Source organism: Nyctibius grandis, chromosome 1, assembly GCF_013368605.1.
Source record: "Nyctibius grandis isolate bNycGra1 chromosome 1, bNycGra1.pri, whole genome shotgun sequence".
NCBI classification, from domain to species: domain Eukaryota; kingdom Metazoa; phylum Chordata; class Aves; order Nyctibiiformes; family Nyctibiidae; genus Nyctibius; species Nyctibius grandis.
In genome coordinates this window covers 73,758,974-73,779,182 of record NC_090658.1, presented here as the reverse complement: position 1 = coordinate 73,779,182, position 20,209 = coordinate 73,758,974, and positions in this window count along the sequence as shown.

Here is a 20,209-nt window from a genome sequence, read left to right as displayed (position 1 = left end):
GTGCTGAGTCGTTTGAAAAATTGTTTTGAGGTAAGTTGCAAAAGGGCTTCTTACTATGTTGAATGTAGGGGTGCATATGCAAGTTTAAGTTCAAGTATGGCTTTTGGATAGCAAGATGGTGTATGATATATGAAGAGGTTAAGAATTATGTAAAGAAATATGCCTATTTTAGTAAGCATGACATACTGAAAAGTTCTCCTAAGTGTCTGAAGCACTTTGAAAAATATGAGCTAGGTATTGTGCTGAACACGACAATTTTTAAACCAATAGATTAGATTAAGATATGAAACCTTGAAATATAACCACTTTTAAAGAATATCTCTGTGTTTAAAAAAAAATACTTTAAAAAAAAATTAGGGTTAGTATTTTTTTAACAAATAACACAGTTCCAGAATAAGAGTAACTACAATGATGAAATAAAGAGAGAAAGGCACTGCAAATTTAGAACAAAACTGATGAAAAAACAGTTTTCAGATTCAAGGCAGGTTATGTCAGAGGACAAAACAATGTCTATATGAAAAATATTTGAACCAGAATTCTAGTATAAATAATGAGCATTCCTCAGCTTTTACCCATAGTTCAATGAATTATATTAGTTTAAATATTAGTGCTGACTGAGGAGATGGGGCTATAAATCAGTGCCAAAATGTATTAACTAAACAGAGTAGAATAAAGTTCCAATCCAGACTTCTACTCTTCTCTTAGATTTTCCTTAATTAATATTTGTTTAAAACTTTTTTTTCTTGCTTATTTATCCCCAGTTTTGGTCCCCTGTTATAGAATCATAGAATAATAGAATAGTTTGGGTTGGAAGCGACCTTTAAAGGTCATCTAGTTCCAACCCCCTTGCAGTGAGCAGGGACATCTTCAACTAGATCAGGTTGCTCAGAGCCCCATCCAACCTGACCTTGAATGTTTCCAGGGATGGGGCATCTACCACCTCTCTGGGCAACCTGTTCCAGTGTTTCACCACCCTCACTGTAAAAAATAATTCTTCCTTATATCTAGTCTAAATCTACCCTCTTTTACTTTAAAACCATTACCCCTTGTCCTATCACAACAGGCCCTGCTAAAAAGTTTGTCCCCATCTTTCTTATAAGCCCCCTTTAAGTATTGAAAGGCTGCAATAAGGTCTCCCCAGAGCCTTCTCAGGCTGAACAACCCCAACTCTCTCAGCCTTTTGTCCTAGGAGAGGTGTTCCATCCCTCTGATCATTTTTGTGGCCCTCCTCTGGACCTGCTCCAACAGGTCCATGTCTTTCCTGTATTGAGGACTCGAGCTGGACACAGTACTCCAGGTGGGGTCTCATGAGAGCAGAGTAGAGGGGCAGAATCACCTCCCTCGACCTGCTGGCCCCGCTGCTTTTGATGCAGCCCAGGATATGGCTGGCTTTCTGAGCTGCAAGCGCACATTGCCAGCTCACGTCCAGCTTTCCATCCACCAAAGTATTAAGCAATCGTGTCCACAAACAGTTGGTTACTCCTTGTCTCTTGAGCACTCATTTAAAGCAGGTTTCAGCAGACTTTTAGAAGTCCCAGATTAATCAAAACTTGTGATTTTATGCTTGATGATCATCAGTATGCAAGAAATGGAAAACAGTGTCATCCATTGTCACCCATTCATTCATCATCATCTGTTTCTGACAGCAGGCAGAATCTGACTGAGTTACTGCTGTACGTTTTCCGCTGATGAACAAATGGGTAAACTTTGACACTCTGCAGTGCTAACTTACATATGCAAATGGTGTCAGTGTAGTCCACTGGGCAGAATGCAGAGTGTTGTATTTGTGTGTGGTATATCAAATGATCATCACTTTCTCAAGAGGAGTAGGTCCGGTCATCAAGTGGGTAAGATTTGGTTGTAATTGAATGAGTGATAGAAGTGAAAATTTGAGACTGATTTTAGGCAGGAGACTTGCAAACTTTTACAAATTAATAAAATGGAAGAGAAAGTCATCCTTTGCTGTATGTCTAGTGCTGTCTGGTGCTGAGGACTGTCTGTAATTTATGCTTGAGTCTTAATGAGTAGCCCCTCTGTATGTTTGTTTATGCTTTCAAGCTACTGTTTATATGTGTCTGGTAATGGTGAAAAATGTCTTCCAGGTGCAGCATAATGTAAATGTGGAACACAAAGCTCTGAGGGACAGAACTGAGTTTTGCAGCTGACAGCTGCACATGTGATGTCCCCTGCTGGAGTAGTTTAATACAGTCCACAATCAATTAATTATGTTTATAGTTTGTGGAGAGCACTGCAAAGACTGTCACGTGCAGTAAAAACGTAGTTTTGGAAAGGTATAGATGGAAATGTGTATATTCCATTCTTAGAATAGCTGCTACCTATATCATTAATATCTTAAATTATCAGAATGAAAAAAAAATTATGACCTTCTGTTCTTTTGCATCTTCCTTCTTTTGACATTTATGTTGGCCCGAACAGTGAAAATAATTAGAGTGCAGTTCTTGTCTGAACAATCTATTGAAGAAAAGAGTATTTTAGAGTTCACTGCTTGTGTCAGTGAATTCCAGATCAAATCTGATGAAATTTATACAGAGAATTTAAAGACCATTGAATCTGATATAGGTTTATATTATTTATTTTTAGATGGACATGACATTACACATCACTGTAAATTGAAGGACCTGAATTCTGAACCTGGAAAAAAATTGTTCATATGTGGAGTAATATTCTTCTTTTTCCCCACCATGTTATTTTTTGCTTATCCATCAACATCCTTTAATAAGGAATTTTGCAGACAAAATGCCCTGATCATTTTGCTTTGACTTAGCTAACTGTGCTGGCCATGTTGATAGGAAGAGGACACTCATTCTCCCACAGAGAGCTAGTTCTGATGTGATAAAAGACATTTAAATCAGTACAAACAGCAGCCAATTTGCAGGCTTTGCAAGGATCCAGCCGAGCAACTAAATCTCTAAACACGTGTAGATTTACGCCTGCTTTTTAAACAATTTCCAGCTATGTGGCTTGATCCAACAATAGATATTATCTCTCAAATCATTCCAATGTCAATCTACATGTAAGAATTATGGGTTTGAGACTCACTCTAGGAATTTCTGATACACCAAAAACAACCCCTGACATGCTATATTTCCAGAACCCACTGGTTTGTGTGCCGGGAGTGTAGGGATGTAGCACGGAGAACCACTGCACCACATAGGGTCCTGGGATTTTTCTATTCAAGCCTGAGCAAGGCAGAGAGCAGGGTGTGCCAGAGGCTGGCTCAAGCAGCTGATTCGGATATTGGCTGCTTTGTCAACAGTTGTTTTGGCCAAACTGTCTCCAATAGAGATCTGGCCTTGAACAGCTATTGTGGAACCGCTTCTTTCAATTAGCTCTCCAAAGGGATGCTTCATCTCACACTGAGAGCCCATTTGTGTGATTTTAGAGCAGTCTAAACTGTCACTCCCCCAACACTCTCAGTGTAGGAAAAGCCCAGAAATAGCCTAGAGAAGCTGTTGTACCTATAATTCAAACCCAAACTTATTTCACTCTAACTTCCAGCCTTCACAGTCTTCCAGCTTAATCAGCCAAAGGATGGGACAAAGAAAATCCACTGTTCAAGTGTTTATACTGCTCTTATGGATTTAGAAGGTTCTATATGAAACACACTTTGAATCAATATCAAAACAATGAATAAATAAATCAATCTCCAAACTTCTAAACTCATCGGAATCTCTGTTTTGCACTAACTCGTGGTCAGTCTCCAGGCATTTTGTGGGCTACAGAGTCTAAGGCCTCTTGGTTTAAGCCAATCAAGCATTTTCCTCATTCCTATTTTACATTTTCTCCATTCATTCTCCTTCCTGAGCCATGGCTTCTTCTTTTGTTTTTTTTAAGGTATCAGCCTTGTTACTCAGTTATAGTAAGGGAAATACCAACACTTTTCATGCACTCAGCTGTGTGACGAACAGGAATGAAAAAATGCCCACTATTAACTAGCTACAGTTTTCCATTTACTGTGCACTGCGGTACTGCGTTCCTGCCATTGCGTAGCATTCTGCAAGACTCTAAATTTAACTAATTAATGTGATTTAGGGTGGTGTCTGTTTGTCAATCAGCAGTCACAGTTTGCTTCTCTCATCTGTCTCCAGGAGTCTTCCTTCCAGATAAGAGCCTCTCTGTTGCATGGAGGGCTCTTCTCTGTGCTTATTCTAGCTGGGATTTGGCAAGAGGAAGGCAGTTTATTGCTGTTAGTATGTCTGATGTAAACCTGCCTTAAGAATCTGGGAGGCCCTGAGCGCAAAAGCAGTATGTAAGCAAAACCCCTCTCTTAGTGGCTGGTGGTTGCTAGGGTTCCATAAACGCTAGTTTCTTGGGGTTAATCATAGAACCATAGAATGATTTGGGATGAAACGGACCTTAAAGATCATCTAGTTCCAATCCCCCTCCCACAGGCAGGGACACTTTCCTCTAGACCAGGTTGCTCAAAGCCTCATCCAGCCTGGCCTTAAACATGGCCAGGGAGGGGGCAGCCACAACTTCTCTGGGCAACCTGTTCCAGTGTCTCACCACCCTCACAGGAAAGAATTTCTTCCTAAGATCTAATCTAAATCTACCCTCTTTCAGTTTAAAACCATTCCCCCTCATCCTGTCACTACTTGCCCTTGTAAAAAGCCCCTCTCCCGCTTTCCTGTAGGCCCCCTTCAGGTACTGGAAGGCTGCTATGAGGTCTCCCTGGAGCCTTCTCTTCTCCAGGCTGAAGAGCCCCAACTCTCTCAGCCTGTCTTCATAGGAGAAGTGCTCCAGCCCTCTGATCATCTTTGTGGCCCTCCTCTGGACTCACTTTGAAGTGACTCACTTTGAGTGAAGCCATGTTGACTGTCACCAATCACCTCCTTGATTTCCATGTGCCTCAGTATAGTTTCCAAGAGGATCTGCTCCATGATCTTGCCAGGCACAGAGGTGAGACTGATTGGCCTGTAGTTCCCCGGGTCTTCCTTTTTCCCCTTCTTGAAGATGGGGGTTATGTTTCCCCTTTTCCAGTCAGTGGGAACTTCACCACACTGCCATGACTTCTCAAAAATGATGGATAGCGGCTTAGCAACTTCATCTGCCAGTTCCCTCAGGACCCGTGGATGCACCTCATCAGGTCCCATGGACTTGTGCACCTTCAGGTTCCTTAGATGGTCTTGAACCTGATCTTCTCCTGCAGTGGGTGGTTCTTCATCCTTCCAGTCCCTGCCTCTGCCTTCTGCAACTTGGGTGGTGAGGCTAGTGCACTTGCTGGTGAAGACTGAGGCAAAAAAGTCGTTGAGTACCTCAGCCTTCTCCATATCTAGGGTAACCAGCTCTCCCGTTTCCTTCCGGAGAGGGCCCACATTTTCCCTAGTCTTCCTTTTATCACTGACATACCTATAGAAGCATTTCTTGTTGTCCTTGACATCCCTGGCTGGATTTAATTCTATCAGGGCTTTAGCTTTCCTAACCTGGTCCCTGGCTGCTCGGACAATTTCCCTGTATTCCTCCCAGGCTCCCTGCCCTTGCTTCCACCCTCTGTATGCTTCCTAATAGCCTAATGAATTAGGCCAGTTCAGTTTCTGAGAGGCTTCCAGACACGTTTGATTTGCACCTGTTTAGCTGCGGGGTTTTTTCAGGAATTTTTGGTAGAACCAGGAGTTAAAAATTCCCTTTCAGTTTTCTCTCATCTCCCCAAAGGAAAGCTGTGTTTCCATTAACAGTTATGTTTTCTTGACCTAGCCCTATTGATAACAATTCCTCCTTCTGATTCTTCCCTGGAGCTCTTTGTTAATGTTCTTGAGGTGCCTTGGATGTTCTTTTTGCTTAACCTTTTAACACTCTCCCCATTTTGGTTATTCTTTCCTCCATGGGGGTTCACTCTATTTATATCTGCAGTTTGTGATATACAACAACAGTGTCCTGGGAAGTCACAAGGTATTGCCAAGCACTAGGTTATTCTGCTTCATGTGAACTGTCTTCCTTGTCTACATTCCGTTGTGAAGGTCTGCAGGATGAGGAAGTATCCTGTCTGCAAAGTACTGTGCTCACCAATGCTTCCCCATAAACACTAGCAACCTGACTAATCCATTTGGTTTCTTGAGGTTCTCACATTAAGTAGAAACTTGTTATATATGGATTTTTAAGCATCTTGCAAATAAATATTTCCATTGTAAACCACTCTGACTTTACTACACAGATGACAAATCAAGAACCTGCTTTCTGTAACCCTTTAAAAAAGGAAATGGTTACAATAACTGCCTTAGTTTGAGCAACAAGGTGCAGGGAAGGGTGTAAGAGAAGAGCAAGCACAGTGTGACTGTTCCTGAGGTTATGCTCTAACATATTCCAGCTCACAGACTTCCTGAACCACATCATGTCTTTGGTGTTTGCTTCTTTGTCCAATCCTTCTCTAAACTCATGTGAACTTCATAGCTTTGTGCATTCTGCTGAAAGAAATTCCCCAACTCTCCTCTTTCACAGAGAGTGTTTCTGCCATGCTTACTTTTAACCTGTAGTCGGTTCATCAGTTTGAGCTGGTGAACTCTGGGCATTTGTTCCTTGTTCACTTCTTCACAGTTTCATAGATCGCTCTTGCAATGCACCCTCAGCTGGACTCTGTTTATAAGACTGGTAATTTCAGCTGCTCCTTGTAATGGGAACCATTCTGAAACAGGCTTCAGGCAACTTCTGTAATTGGCTTCATTGTTGTTTTGCTTCTCTGCTATCTTTTCTCAGCTCCTTTTGGATATGGGGAGGAGGACAAGAACAGCACACAGTATGCATGAAAAAATATATGTAGTGATGTACCAGGGTTAACCCTGGTAGGCAGCTCAGCCCCACACAGCTGCCCGCTCACTTCCCCCCAGTGGAATGGAGAAGAGGATCGGAAGGGTAAAAGTGAGAAAGCTTGTGGGTTGAGATAAAGATAGTTTAACAGGTAAAGCAAAAACTGCATGTACAAGGAAAGCAAAACAAGGAATTCATTCACTACTTCCTGTTAGCAGGCAGGTGTTCGGCCATCTGCAGGAAAGCAGGGCTCAATCACGTGTAACGTTTACTTGGGAAGACGAACGCCATCACTATGAATGTCCCCCCTTCTTTCCCCAGCTTTATATGCTGAGCATGACGTCATATGGTATGGCATATCCCTTTGGTCAGTTGGGGTCAGCTGTTCCAGCGTGTCCCCTCCCAACTTCTTGTGCACCCCCAGCCCACTCGCTGGTGGGGCAGTGTGAGGAGCAGAAAAGGCCTTGACGTTGTGTAAGTGCTGCTCAGCAATAGCTAAAACATCTCTGCATTATCAACACTGTTTCCAGCACAGTGGAAACAGTTCTAAACAGTTCTAGAACACAGCCTCATACAAGTTACTATGAAGAAAACTAACTCTGCTCCAGCCAAAACCAGTACAGTTCTGTATTACTTTTCACACAATTCTGAACATTTGAATTGCTTATTTGGCTGCTTCTCAGTGTCGCGATGATGTTTTCTTTAAATGATTTATTATAAGCTAAATATCTCAATCTGGTTGGAAGTCATCTCTGAGCCCTCCTCTGCAAGTGTAAAACTTAGATTGTTTTTCCCTACTTGCATCCTACTACATTTATCTATATTGAATTTCATTGTCAGTGTTTGCTAGAAGTTGTATTAAAACAACACGAACAGCTGTTAACTATTAAACCTGTATGTGTGTGCACCTTTCCGTATCAGAACCTATCTTTCATGGTGGAACCTCCTTAATATCAGATTGAATAGAGAGACCTGAAAACTGTAGAATACTTAGACAAATTGTTCTGAGTTGCATGATAATAATAGTGGCCTACATGAGGGATTAAGACAGAAGAAATTGTGGGAAATAAGAATATAGGTACAAGAGCTGTTACAGGAGCGTGGTGATGCTAGGAATATGGACACACCATAGGAGTATGGAATATATGGCAATGCAGTTTTCTGGAGATCTGGATGCCTTCTACCTTATTAGAATGAAACATAGCACTTGTTTTGTGTTGTGGGTTTTTTTCTGTTATTAAATCCTGTCTGTTTATACTCCTTCATTCTGTGACGCAATGTAGACGTGAGGGTGGCTCGTTGCCCGTAGATGGGGGTATTGCCACGGGGTGTTGAGATTCTGTGACTAGCACACCTGAATGCGTTTTAGGCATGTTTTCAGGCTCTGCTAGTTAAGCCAAGCGAACTCTCCAGAAGCATGCACACCTGGGGGATTAGTGGCCTCCCACTTTTTTGGACAAAGCTCCTGTAAACATTAAGATGTTAAAACTGTGTCTATGTGGCTCAGCTTTCCTGTATGCCTGAGAATACCTTTGATCATAGCAGAGTAGCATTTGGCCTTGGAAACGTGCACAATAAAATGGAGTTTGATTACTGACATGGTAACAGCTTGACACTGTACAGACTGACATGATTTGTTGGTAAGTCCTCAGAAGGAGCTGCTGCAGATATTTTGCTCAGACCTACTTGTTAACCTGTGTCTCTCATTGACATGACACACAGTAAGCAGTTATGGCATCTCATCTTGGTGCCTCTCATGCCGTATGGTCTTTCATTCTCAGTCCACAGTGCTGTGATTTGGGAGTTGATGCAGATGAAATAAAATCTGCAGTGCTGTGGTGGATCTTCAAGCACAAGAACATGCACTAGTGTTGGAGCACATGTCTGACTTGTGTGTACTGCTGCCAATGTGCCTGCTTTCACGTGACAATTTGCATAAAAATGATAAATAATTTGGTTTTAAAATATTAGATTGCCTTAAACTGACAAAAGAGAAACAATCACAGCTGCCAGGACAGTCTCTAAAACTCTTGTGTCTAGTCACTACTACACAACAAAAATCATAAATGTATGTAATAAAGAGAATAAAAACTGGCCACCTGTGGGTGCCATCTGGTGGTGAATACTCTGATCCTGATCCAACAAAGCTTTTGAACGCGGGCTTGTTTCTAAAGCATGAATGCCCCTCCTAAGTATGTGGGTGCGTTACTAAGTCCCACATGACGGGGTGGGCATGTTGGAAGAATGAATCCTAATGCAGGTCCTCCAATGGAGATTCTCTGAATATTTGTCCTTCAAATGAATTAAGGCTTGTAACAACCCTGAGGAGGATAGAGCACTTCTTGCTCATGGGAAGACTGAAGAACAAGTCAAGGAGCCCTATTGTAAAGTCCCAGCACACACAGGAAGGCATGGAAGTGCTGGAGATATCAGCACTCAGTATTTTCATTCTGGTACCTTTGCCACAAATAAAAATTTCTGTTCTTGTGATAACTCAAAATGTAATTTCAAAGTGTTTAGGTTGTAATTACACAGATGTGTGCAGAGGGGGCCATACTCAGAGCTGCATTAGCACAACACTGTGCCTTGGCTAGTATGTTCTGCTGCAACCCATGAGCTCAGGCATGCACTAGCAGGGACTCATGGTTTCAGTCATAAGTAGCAGACCTCGGGGCTCTCCTCACCTGTCTGTGGAGACCTGAAAGTCTAAGGAAATACCTAAATGCCTACAGCTAGCCCTCTCCCATCTGTGCTCAGGTGGTAAGGAATGGAGCTGATGGGAGATGCTGCTGTCTCTTGTTTCTCATCAGCATCCAGTCAAGGAGGGGCTCCGCTTTCATAAGGGTGCTCATGGAGGAGGCGAAACACTATCCGCAGCTGTTTAAGATAACTTACTGGCTTTGCCTGAAGCTACAGTACAATCCCTTCTGCTGGAAAACATTAGGGACAATAACCTCAGGCAGAGGGACAGTAGCCCAGAGGCCAGGGAGGAGGGAAGGGAAGGGCGAGGGACCGTCCACAGTTGGCACAGCAATCAGAGCAGTGACTGAAGCAGTCTGCAGTCTGCTTCCCACCTCCCTTATCCATTGCCTGAAAGCTCAAAGGCAGCTGTAAAGTGCTACCAAGCAGAAAACAGTGCGATAAGATTAAAGCTGAGGAAAAGACTCAGAATTTCCTTTCTTTCTCTACCAATATCTTAATTTCAGCCCTGCATGTGTGAGTTTAGTATCCAGGCGAACCGTTCTCCTGAACTATATTATCTTGGTGCTGTTCAAAATCCCATAAACCAGGGAGTACTAGATATCATACCCCCACAGAAAGCACAGTGGGGAATAAGCAAATAAAGCTGAAACAGATAAAGATCTGAGTATTGATCTCTGCTTGTGTTGCCTAATAGAGCGCAACTCCAAAGGAATATTGTAGTTACTGATGAAGGAGAAATTGAAATAATCTGGCTATCACTTTACATGTCTCTCTATTAGAAAGGTCATGTAGGCTAAAGAGTTCTAGGGATTTACTCAAAATAACAACAGATTTTCATGAGACATATAGATTTACTGCAGCCTCCAGCAACGTGCTATAAGAAGCATGTCAGTCCCCTTAGCAGTGACTTCAAACGGGCTAGCACAGCTGTGGTTTTGTTGTGAACTTACAGCAGCTCCCCCACGCTTCTCTGCCTGCCTGAAATGTGTGTTACCTCACAGCTGTCAGGTGTGGGGCATCCCCCCAAAAGATTGTGCTGAAGTTAACACCAGGATTTTTCTACTTATTTTTAGTGATAAATGAGTACCAGAAGCCACACATGAAAGGCAGTATTTTTCTAATGTGACTGTTTCACGGTATTTAAAAGTTTATTTGAAATTGCTTGGGAAGACCTTCATTATACAAGTAATTCATGGTAGTCCCTGGAGTTACAGCTGTGTCTGAGAAATAAGAATAGAAATGACGTTTTCTGACTCAGCAGTGATGGTTATCACTCTCCTGGATAAAAGGGTTTTATTACAGCTTTTCTTCTGCTCAAATCACAGAACCTGTAGTTATAGGAAGGCAAAATGGATTCCATCTGGCTCATACATTATCAACAATTGTTAACCGAGCTTCAGTTACAAGGACGAATTGCCAAGGCAGAAATGAAGACCTTGAGGACAAAAGCAGCTTCATACCTGTAATTTAGAGTGCAGTTTGACTCACAAAATCTTTGCAATGTGCCATAATTGGGAGCCTTGCCTGACTTTCAGATCAACTTTCAATTGAAGTTTGCAGAGCCAGCAGCTAGAAAAAAAATCATTTTGTTCTTGTAAACTGAAAAAATTCTTATCTGAAAGCCCTCTGGACATTTTGAATACATGGTAGCTTCATGCACTTAACGTTTCACTGTGCACAAACATCACCCTCATGGTTTATATTATTCATGCAAACAAGATGCTGTAAATACTGTCTCCTCCAGAGCCTCTTAGAGAGGAGGCTTCAGTTGTGCCTTGGAAACCCTGCAGGCTCTCCTTTTGGATTTGATTTGCAAGGAAATATTAAGAGGCTGCCTCAGTGTCATGATGAGTGAAGACATATTTCTACAGCCACTTGTAGGAGCTCTGTTGAAGGCACAGGAAATCTGTGTGGGCACGGAGTACTACCTACAAGTATTGGAACAGCATTTCAGGACCAAAAAATATGTTCCACCTTACAGCCACAGAGACTGTCTGCAGAACAGTGATGAATGCCTTCTCAGCTCGAGAGGCTCATGAGAAAAACTCACGTGTTTTATAAACTGAAACACGTAATAAGTGCAGGATGAAGGCATATGTGGTCGGTGTGCTACAAGGTGATCATACTGAATTCCTATATAATTATTAATCTGTAATTCACTTAGAGCACTGTCTTGACATCCCTATTCTGAAAACTGCACTTTCTAAGTTGATGGTGTGTCGGGAGGGCAGGTGGGGAAGGAGGTGGAGCAAACAGGCAAAGGTTAAGGATGATTAAGTTGGAAGATGGGAATAAATTTCAATACTAAATCTCAGGCAAAGACCTTTATCAGGAAAAATCCTTCTTTCCTGTCTTCTCACTTTTTTTTAATCCATTCTTTTTTTTTTTTTTTGGTACCAATAGCAACACTATAGTCCTGTTACTTAACTGTAGACCTTAGCAGTCCTATAATCCCTGAAGCATCTTCATACCAAGAATTGTGGTCATGGTACCTCCCTCTTAGCATTTTTCTGAATGAGAGAAAGCAGTGGGCCTTAAAGATGAAGTGATTACTGAAAAAATATTAGTGCTACTGACTGATCAGGGACCTAAGGAAACACTTTACCAAAAACTTAACTGTTAATTTCTGCTTAAACACTATTGTTTTAACATACTTTAAACTAGGAGTGCACTGAGTGTTTCCTTGCTTCTAGCTCTATAGAGCAACCTGTTGCTCCAGCAGCCCTTTTCCCTTTTCTTGCTTCTCACAGACAATGTACACTGTGAGAAAGTGAAGTCTATTTTTTTCCTAAACTGATATTGAAACACAGGTTATGGAACAACCAACTTTTAAATTGTATTTCATACACCATTGACTAGAAATTCTTTTGGCTTCATTGCAATCCAGATCTCTTTTATTAAAAGGCATTCTTTCAGTCCCAGTGTGAGATCCTTCTGTATTGTGAGTTATTATACACTAAATATGTGTGCTAATCCAAATGAAACTAACTTCCCTCGAGTATTTTTATAGCCTACAGTCAGCTGAATCTGAGCAGAAGCTACAGAACCTGGATTAATGTGCCGCTCTGTTTTGACTGACATAAATAATTTACTTATTCTGCTTCAAAACAAAAATGTTTATCCTTAAAGACAGGCTGAAAAGGATTACTTTTAATGAAGCTGCTAGTCTTTTTCTAGTTTCCGTTTAAGAAAATAATGATTGAATTTTTGTGAACATTCACTTAACGTTCTGTGAAGTGATGGTACACTTTTGTCCTTTACACAGAGTAGTGAGATTTCTGTACCTAATTGAAGCTACTAAAATGTTATGGGCATTAAAATTGTGTTAATGAGGTGTTCGTGAACGCAAGGAAGAACAATAGCCTGTCACTTCTTCCTGAACCGATCTGACAATTTTGCTGTGCTTGGGGTGGGAAACAAAAAAGCTGTGGAGATGTTGTCATTAGTAAGATTTATAGCAGTAAAGGCTATGGTGACATAGGCCTGTTAGGATTACAATTAGCTGTAAAAGATCATCCAAAAGAGTACAATTGCAGGCAATTTATCTAATCAAATATGCAGAAGTGACACTTTTTGGAGACACACTGGGGAAAAGAAATCATGTTCTCCTGCATTATCATTTACATATGGTGTTAGTGGTCTTGCTGCTGCTTCTGTAGATATACATATATTTTGTTTCTCTGTAGCATATTATTTCTCCCCTGTTTTTTTTTCACCTTTAGGCTAGAAATAAAATGATTGTGTATGTGTTAAGTGTGTGAGAATTAGTTTATTCTGTCACTTACATTTCAAGATGTTTTAGTCTCATGCTTGCCTAGAGTCCTTGACCAAATAAGACGGTTCTTACTCAAAAAATATTTTTTTAAGAGTAGTTCTGCAGAGTGTTTCTTATCTTGCTTTTGTTCATAAAGGATGCTTTATGAAAAATTTTGCACCTTGATGTAACCCAGTCTGGGGATCTAATTGTTGCTGAATATTGAATATAAAAACAGTTATTGTAATCCAAGAAGATTAATTGGTTCTGTGAGTAAACAACTACAGTAACTAAGCTCACGTTAGAATAAATCATGGGGATTATGTTCTTTGTGCTTCAGGGCATAGACTAATCAGTTGAGGGAAAAAAATATAATTCAGTGACATATTGATTCATAATTAGTCCTACTTTGGGTAGTTTTATTTTTTACCTTGGAATCACTCAGTAATGACCAATAGTGGAAACAATAGTCTAGTTAAACTACTGATTTATTCTGGTGTGTTTATGTATTTTTTAATATAAACTTTATTTAAGAGGACAACTTTTCATCATGATGATGTTGCACAAAGACTTTTTTTGTGTCCTCTTGTGCAAAGAATGCATATTCTTCACTGCATATATATCTGAAAGCTATGGATTTACAAATATTGTTTTTGAAATAGCTTTTCTAGTGAATAGTTCTATGAATTTATGTTCTTTTTAGATGAAAATAGAAGGGAAAAAAGTGCAGGCATTCTGTATCAAAATCCAAAGACTGTGTAGTAAGTGACTGGAAAGCATAACGCTGGATCATGATCTAATTCAGTTTTAATTGTAGCGAGTAACAGTTTTTCACTGTCTCATTGCCACTGCCTTCTGTGGTAAAGAAGGAATAAGCAGGTACTGAAGATATTTCTGAGTGAAGTGGTGCAGCCTGTGTTAAATGGAACACCAGACTCCTTTTGCATTTTTAAACCATGAAAGTGTGAAAAATTAATTCACATTCCACTCAGAACTGGGGAAATGAAGACGTGCAGGTCTGTTTTCTCACCCAGCAATAAAATTTTGGGGACACCATCTATATCCTTTAGTCAAAGTGCTGTATAAGACTGTGCATAAAACTACATCCCTTGAGGGTATAGATTACCCATAATGAAGAAACCTCTTGAAACATCTGCTAGGAGTTTTAGTCTCTGAGAGCTTGAAGTTATCTTAGAAAATGAGTGCAAATGTGATAAACTGTCATTCATCTCTCTTGAGTTGCTCTATAATTCCTCCCATCTTTTCCTCAGACCTATTTTTTCCAGAGTTAAGGCAATATCTTTTGATTCCTTGTGCGGATTCCCGTGCTTTTCTACGAGTGTCTTCTGTTTTGGTTTAATTTAAACCCCGTTCCAAGTTGCCTAAGTTGTGAATGTAATCAGTTGGTTTTATTTTTGAAAAACTGCCTATAAAGTGTCATATTGCTATGACTGTTTGGCCTACATTCACCTCTTAGTTCTGGTTTACGAACAAACTTGCCAAAATAAGAAAAATATTGGAAACTTTGACTGCTGGGAAATCTTTTAATCACAGAGCATCATATTTCAGAATTAAAGTCATGCCTGTAACTCTGTGGACCCCACAGACAATGAGGGTAAGTTTTTTCTCATCTGCCATTAGCCATTTAAACGTATGGAGATGAATGATTCTTTTTTAACATTATGCAGAGGTTTCATGTGTCTACTTTAAGGATGTCTTGAGGGGTTTTTTTTGTAAGCAGTGGAGAAAAACTGGTCACTTCCAGAGGGATTTTCTGATGAAATGAATCACCCTTGGGAACAGCCCTTTCCAAATTTTAAAGGGACTATTAATGTCAACTCTATGCCTACATTTTAGGTTACAAAAGCTAGATGAGAGGAATCTCACACACACAGTCTGTGTACTTCCTAAGGCACTCAGTAGGCATACTGACTAGGTCTTATTTACCTCAGAGTTAACACTACTTCAAGGCTATAATTTTAAACCACAGTTTTGTATTGCGTAAAAGCAAAGTCAATGCAGTTAAAATTGTTCTCTTAAGGTATAACCTGCCCTGAGTGGAAAAGTATGGGAATCACAGGCAACATAAACTAATACAGAACCTAGTATTTCATCTCAAAATCTAACTTGGACATCTTGCTTTTACACCCTGTATAGTAACATCCTTTTGAAAAATGACTTTCTATTATGTGCAAATACCTCTTTTGACAATGATGATAGAGAGTGACCACCAACCTAAATAGCTTTCTTCTGTCTACACTATTTTATGCTTCATGTTGTTACATATATTATTTAAGAGTGCTACACTGAAGGGATGAGAGAGGGATTCTTTCCCATTTTCTGTCAGGTCCTCCCTTTTTTTTTTGTTCTTTAGTCCATGTTTCCATTGCTTGTATCATGCCTGTTGTCATGGTCAGTTGTATCCTGAATCTCTAGAGAACTCCCTGCAGTCCTCGGGTTTTCTCTGTGTAAAGGTCCATTTGCAAGATAAGATAGGAAGTTTAGGGCTCAAAGTGCTGGGTTCTGTTTGATTTAGAAGGCAATGTCTGAACCCACTGTTATTAAATGTGACAGGGCCTGTCAGAGCCTTAATGAGTTTCCCCTCTTGTCTTTTTCCACCAGTGGTCAGTGAAAGAGAAAAAAGTTAATTGAAAACTGTGGTCATAAAACTCATGGAAAGTAGCAGGATGAAGTATAGACTATGAGCAGTACATTAAATTTATTTTAATTCCTGTTTTTATGTGTAGGAATGATCAAACTTCAGGTCAACAATGGTCCTTTAGCATTATTTCCACTGCATGAGTAACAAATATCAAAATAATGTCCTTTAAATGTTCTGTATTATGAAATATAACACTTTTTATATAATGATAATTCAATAAATAATATATCCACATAAAATTCTGTGCTTTATAATACACTTTTTCATCTGCCCAAGTTATTTACCTTATGAAACAAAGTGTTTGAATTTGGTAGTAAATATTTTCTCTAAGAAAGTTATCAACAGTTTCCAGCCTGACTACACTGATTAGGCACATATGAGAATTATGACTGGTAGGTAGAATTTTTTTTAACATAAACATGTACGTAAGGGACATCATAGGTTGTATATTTGCAAAGTGCCGAACAATGGGACCAAACAATGAAGCATCATCCCATGTGAAGTTTGTATCAAAGTGAGCTGAGGCTGATTTTCTTATGCTTGGCCACTGTGCAGGTCGGGGTTGCTTCCTGATAGACTAACTCATGAACTTGTATGCTTTTCTCTGGGGATACACTTGGTAATCCCTAGCTGTCCATTGGAAGAGGAAGCTTATAACTCTCAGGAAAGGTTTCTGGCTTTCTCTGACTGCCTTTTCTGCACAAATCCGTTCCAGACATGGGTACAGGTTGTTCTTTTTCTATCTGGAGTACCTTAATTTATGTTCTTGCATTCACCATTAGTTACAGTTCCTTCTTGGAGTACCTGAGTGGTAGACAGAGAATGGTCTAAGGAGATGATCTTACTGTCTCAAAGACATTTGGTTATATGTACAGTATATTAATGGGATAGTGATATTTATGTACTTAATTCTCATGCTGCATTTGACTTGTGCCTCTATGCCCACAAATGCTTCCCTGCCAGATTTCTTGGTACACTCCCTGAGCAGCTTCCAGCACCTGTGGTAGGACAAAACCATTAACAATGCTGTGGTTGGGATGTTTGGCTGTAAGCTGGCAATCCTGCACCTCAAGAATGAACTGAACTGCAAGATAACTGCTTAAAATAGACAGTAACACTAGTCATAGGAAGGGGAAATTTTATGAGTTATAGAAACCCACTTTTATGTAGTGCTTCAAACTTATCTGGGCCAGAAAATCATTAGGTAGGTGAGATCATCAGCAGGAGTTACTTCCAGAACCGAATGGTGCTTGGCTTGAGATAGGTTCTATTTTAGAAGTTACAATTTCATTTTCTTCTGAGTCTCTGTTAGACCTGTGGCACTAAGGAAATGCAGCAATACAGGTGGAGAGATGCAAAAGGTATTGGTGTCTTGGGGCATGGCATTCTAATTGACACTTAGGGTGACCTGTAAAATTCTCTTGAGGTTTTGTCACTCATGAGTAAGGTAAGCCATTTCAAAACCAAGCCTCCCAGGTCTTTTTTATGCATCATGGGTCTTTATTTTTTTATGCTTAGCTTCTGTCATTTCACTGAGCAATTAACCTCTTCTTCTCCTGGAAAGGTTTGGATGCTGCTCATTTTACGGTCATTTGTAAGAGAACTGAAAATTAGCATTTGTAATATGAACTTTTAAAGATCTTGGTTTTCTTTGCTCTTTCTAAGCTAACAGGTTCTTATCAAAAACACAATACCAAATTAATTTTTTTTCTGAAGTGCAGCATGTCAGCAAGTATAGGCTATTTCTGTAGTTGGTGTGTTTTAATACCTCCCCCAGGTGTAACTCAGATATTTAGTATCCTTTGAGTGTTTCTGTCAGATTGTCTTAGCAGCATCATCTCATCTCACCTCAAATTGGAAAGGCTCCTCCATGGAAGTGTAAAAAGGCTGGAAGGCCGATGCTTAAAGAAGACAGAACAATCTTTCTGTAATGATTGCAGTGCCCATCAGCGCTGTGTGAATGAGAGCAGCATTACTAACAGCAGCACCGAAGGTTTGCTCTAAGGACACAGTTCACGGCAGGCAGCTGAGCAACTCTGCAGATGGATAATGCAAGGTTACGCACACTTGTTGGCTGCTTCTCCCCCTGCTTCTTTTTTTTCGTCACATGGATAATCTTTTCCATAGCTTTCCTGAGAACAATTCAGCTAAACTTATGCCATGCCTGAGGCAGAAAGCAGCTCCAGTAAAGCATGTGTAATGCAATGGTGAAATCGAGTAATTTCTCTTTTGTGCCATAATAAAAGTTAGGCAACTGGGCAGGAAACAGGCAAAGAAACTTACTGGTTATTATGGCTCTTTCCCAGCTTTAATTTTGGGGAGGGGGTTGGCTGATGTTTACGACTCTGCAGTTAAAACATTCCTGTCTGTACTGATAATACCTGCTAACTGTAACAGATGCAGCAGGAAGATGCCCCTCTTTGACTGCAATACCTCAGCAAACTTGCTTATCTGTAGCTGGGCTATATTGTTAAGCATCAGTGTCAGCTCTCAAAAAGGGGGTGTCTCTGATCTCCTTTGAAAAGCCTTTTGTTTTCATTGTTTGAGGAAGATGATCACAGAGTTGTGTGTCAGCGGTTTGGCTGTTGTGTAGAGCTTAGCTGTGCAAAACAAAGCTTATGTCAGGTACAGCCTCAGTAGCAGAAGATGATGATGTCCCTAATTAAGCGTTATAAATATTAGTCTTAAAAGGCTTAATAGTAATAACGTCCCTAGCTAATGTCAAAGACAAAACCCATACCTGTGCACTTTCAAATGAAATAGAGTACAACAACTAAGCTACTTCAGCAGTTACTTAAAGAAAAACGAAGTCTGAAAAATTCAGCCAGTTTTTGTGTAGTAACTCATACTTTCTCATGATTTTGTTTTGCATTATCTATCCTCTGTACAGATACACTAATCAGTGGTAGAAGGAGAGTGAGTGTCAGCTAGAAATTAGAGAGTGGTGAAGGACATGCACATGATTAAAACTACTTCTTCCGTAACAATCTCATGTGTAAGCATTTCGGGATTCATGAGCACAGTGAATGTGTGGTCTGTACTGTTCAGATGGCCTTGGCAGGGTTGCTCAAAATATGTTCTCAGCTCACCTGTGTGCCCATGGACTAGTCACTGACAGGAGCGAGTGCAGGATGAAGTGCAGGAGGTGTGAATATTTCATTTTAAAATGTAGCAGCTAAGAAGAAAGAGTAGTGGTGCTCTTCTACATAAAACCTTTTATCCCTGGAAGTGGGAAATATGGGTCAATTCCTTCCTCAGCCTGGCATTTGTCAGACATCTCCCAGGAGTGTACCACGAGCAGTGGAATGGGATGGTCATGAGAGAGATCCCCAAAAGTTGAGTTGTTCTTAGAGGTTACTATCATCTTCTCTATTTGAGTGCAAAATGAAGCCCAACTTGGCTGGCGTTTGTGCCTGGATTTGTACAGCCACGTTTGCAAGATCCATGAGGCAAGAGAGAGCAAGCACAGGGAGCATGCCTCAGCCCGGTGCTGAGGGTGCTGAGGGAGGGGAGAGGACTAAGTGCAGATCCTGCTGCCACTGTTACTTTACAGTTTATCAGTGATTAGTGCATGGGCTGACCTGGGCACAGCACTGCTGCCTTACTGCTGTTACTCCTTTTTCTCTGTCCAAGAAAGTGAAGAGTGAGGCAGTGATCACATGTGACAGGAACAGCTCAGAGTAGGAAGCTGGTCCTAGGCAGAGGTGCCCTGAGCCACCAAGGGCATGTCCCTCCAGCATTGGGGCATGACCAGCTCGGCAGGGATGTGGGCATGGCAAATGGCCACAGCGGCTGGCAGGGTGCTAGCGGTGAGACTCACCCTGAGTCTCAGTCCTTCAAGTGATTTCTGGTACCATGAGAGCTTTTGAACCATTTTGCAGCAGGAATCATATTTTAATAAGGAAACTGTCTGCTGGGCTCCGTGTCCTTCTCTTCCTGGCCATGTATCTCGTGCCTCTCTCTTTGGATTAACGCAGATTTTTTGTGATAGTTATAACAACTGCTTACAAGGAAAACAAACATTAGGAAGACAAGCATGATAATATGAGTGATCTGTGCTCACTTATTTGCGTACCTAGAGATATGGTCCAGTATTTAGGAATTTAGTCCTTTGATTTAATGAGCACAGCTTTTAAGAACACAGTTAATACTATGATGTATGCAAGCAATGGGAGCACATTTTTGACTGATCACATTTGTTATGTTATGTAATGAAATTTCCTGTTCTTCTAAAGACCTTATTGTCTGCATCAACATTGAGCATGTGTAACATTATTATTTAATGCTTGTAATGTTTGTTGCCCAGGGGCCCCAGTCAAGATTGGGAC